General features: G+C 43.0%; 1 pseudogene; it reads right to left on the bottom strand.

Moving 5' to 3' along the window:
- Positions 1-627: 627 nt before the first annotated feature.
- LOC131394588 (olfactory receptor 7A17-like) lies at positions 628-1,560 on the bottom strand (annotated as a pseudogene).
- Positions 1,561-3,266: the final 1,706 nt, after the last annotated feature.

Genomic DNA, 3,266 nt, shown 5'->3' with positions numbered 1-3,266 from the left:
GTTTTTCTATCTCTAGTGATACATTTTTACTTATTTTGGAAATGCACTAAACAAACTCATGGAGAAAAGTTCAACCTCACTAATCACAAAATAAATAATTTATCCATCAGTGTATTTTCTGTTTGGACATATAATGTGATCTAATAAACTCTGAGATCCAGGATTTAAGCTCTATGAAGGCAAAGATTTTGTTTCTGTTTTGTGTTTTTTTTCCTTCACTGCTGTATTCCAGACAGCTACAACAGCCTGGCACACCAAAGGTGCTCAGTAAATGTTATCAAATGAATGAATTTGATAAGACCTAGCAATGGCTATAGACAGAATGCAGTATTTCATAAATCTTATTCAACTATTCTGAGTCGGTAGGGCTGGTGTCAACCTGCAGGACTGGAAATGCAAGCTGAGGTGTAGTAATGGATAAGTAAAAGGAGGGATGAGGAGAGCAGAGCCGAGAATAAAAGAGAAGTCACCATAAGAGGTTAAGACAAAGAACTCAGATGGCAATTCTGACCAAAATCACTTATGGAGGTGTGTGAGGAGCAAAATTCCCTGTGATTAAGAGGCAGGATTCCTTTAGCCAACTGCTGCTGCCACATTCAGCTCAAACACCCAGGATGAGTGTTCTCCTCATTGAACATAGAGTGTTCCCCCAAGAACTTTTTATAGGGTCGTTTTGATGTCCCTGTTCCAGAGGCTATAGATGAAGGGGTTCAGCATAGGGGTGACCACAGTGTACATCACTGAGGCAATCATGCACCTCCAGGAAGATGCATCAGAACTGAGGTACACACCAAGTCCTGTCCCATAGAATAAAGAAACCACAGACAGGTGAGATGAACAGGTAGAATATGCTTTATATTTCCTATCAGCTGATGGAATTCTCAGAATTGAGGAGACAATTCGAGTATAGGAGAAAAGAATGCCTGAGAAGGGAGCAATGCCAAGAAAGCCAGTCACCATATACAGCAGGATGTGATTGACAAGTGTGTCTGAGCAGGCAAGCATGAGATCCTGAGCGAGTTCACAGTAAAAGTGTGGAATTACCCAATTGGTACAGAAGGACAGTTGCAACATCAGCAGACTCTGGATCAGGGAGTATGACAAGCCGATGAACCAGAACACAAGAACCAGCAGGCCACAGAGGCGTGGGTTCACGATGACTGGGTAGTGCAGGGGGTGACAGATGGCCACAAACCAGTCATAGGCCATCACAGTGAGGAGAAAGTTGTCCATACCTCCAAAAGCCACGAAAAAACACATCTGGGTGACGCAGCCTTCTTAGGTGATGGATTTGCTCCGTGTCCGGATGTTCAGCAGCATCTTTGGGACAGTGGTGGAGGTGAAACAGATGTCAGCAAAGGACAAGTTGGACAGGAAGAAGTACATGGGGGTGTGGAGGTGGGAGTTAGGGCTGATGGCCAGGATGATGAGCAGGTTCCCAAGCACAGTGACCACAAACATGGACAGGAACAGCCCGAATAGGATAGGTTGATGCTCTGGGTCTTGCAAAAATTCCAGGAGTAAAAGGTCTGAAACACTTGTTTGATTGCCTGGTTCCATGTTACTGACACATCAGCTAGATGATTGATGAAGAGAAAGAACATGAAATAGACACTGGTCAGACTCTAGAGTCTCTGTGCCTTTTTACTTCTTGAAGTGAAGGATTTGGCATAAATACCTTAACATGACAAAATTTAGGAATCCTGCATTTTGTTATTTGTTATATGCAACATTTCATAATGTTGATCAACCTCTATCCACTGGCCTCTGGGTCATTCATCCATCTTCTTTATCTCTGGCTTAGAATCATAAAATCTAAAAAATTAAGAGCAACTTTAGACCTTAGAGATAAAATAGTCCATGCTCACTTTAACACAAATGTGGAACATGAGGGCAAGTGAACCTCAGTAACTTGATCTGGGTTATTTGTCTTGTCTAGGACTCAGAAAAGGGTTGGACAACTGTGTCTCAGAGATGAGAAAATTTAGAGAGTACTACAAATATCTGGAAATAGTATTGCAGGATGAGGAGAGTGTAGGTTTACTTCTCAAGGGGAAAAAAAGGAAAGAAAGAAAAATGTTTTCACCAAATGCTAAACCACATTCACAAATGCTTAATGCTTCGTGTACCAGGAAGCATCAACATCCTGCAAGAACTGGGCCAAATGATTCCTGGACATTTGCTGCTTGTCAAAATACCCTTTATCTGTGAAATTAAGGGTTAGTTAAATGGTCCAAGGTAAGCATGGATATCAAGAATTAAACCATTTCAGTACCATATGGTAAGGTCCTACAAAAATCACAAACAGAATTTTGAGTAAAATCTACTATGGTGGTCGTTAAATATTGGAGAGAGAGAGAAATTGCAGCAGGATGTTTACATATGAGCCTGAAAGAATGAGAGTCAGACACGGCAATCACATTAAGGTGATGCTTAGAATGGGACTGTGAAGATGCGGGCACTCATGCGGAGCCGATGTGCCCTCTGACTCTCTCCATTCCAGGTCCTGAGGGTCCTATCCCCAGGCACAGAGGGGTGGATCCTATAACCAGAGACAAGGAATAGCATAAGATCATAAAATGACCTTCAGTGTTCTGTTTTGCCTTGTTAGAAGTATTTTTGCGTACTATTTTGTAATGCCCCTAACTAGAAAGGAAGAAGGCCACCATTGGCTGTCATCACTGCCAATCTTCTTAGATACAAAAAACCGAAGCAGGGGCCGGCCCAGTGGCGCAAGTGGTTAATTGCGTGGGCTCCACTACGGTGGCTCCGGGTTCGCCAGTTCGGATCCTGGGCGCGCACTGTTGCACTGCTTGGCCAGCCATGCTGTGGCGGCGTCCCATATAAAGTGGAGGAAGATGGGCACGGATGTTAGCCCAGGGCCAGTCTTCCTCAGCAAAAAAAAAGAGGAGGATTGGCAGATGTTAGCACAGGGCTGATCTCCTCACACACACACACACAAGAAACCAAAGCAGATAGCATCTCTGGAGTGATGAAAATGGCCACATCGTATGCAAATTGTTTAACTATGGATGAACATCTTTATCTTGACCTTTTGGGGGATGGGCAACTTGCATCATCTCTGGTGGTTTCTGATCAGTTGAGAGATATTCTAAGGAAATTGTTATGACACATCTTTACAGTATGATAGTTTGTAAAATGTTCCCTTGATTTTTAATGAATGTGACTTACTCTCTTGCATTCCAATTTGTTTTATTGAGCAGAACAGAAGAGAGCGCACGGGAAATACCCATGACTCTGGGTCT

This window comes from Diceros bicornis, chromosome 30 (assembly GCF_020826845.1).
Source record: "Diceros bicornis minor isolate mBicDic1 chromosome 30, mDicBic1.mat.cur, whole genome shotgun sequence".
In the NCBI taxonomy this organism is placed as follows: domain Eukaryota; kingdom Metazoa; phylum Chordata; class Mammalia; order Perissodactyla; family Rhinocerotidae; genus Diceros; species Diceros bicornis.
The sequence above is the reverse complement of the archived record's forward strand: the minus strand, read 5'-3'. Positions and strand labels throughout refer to the sequence as shown.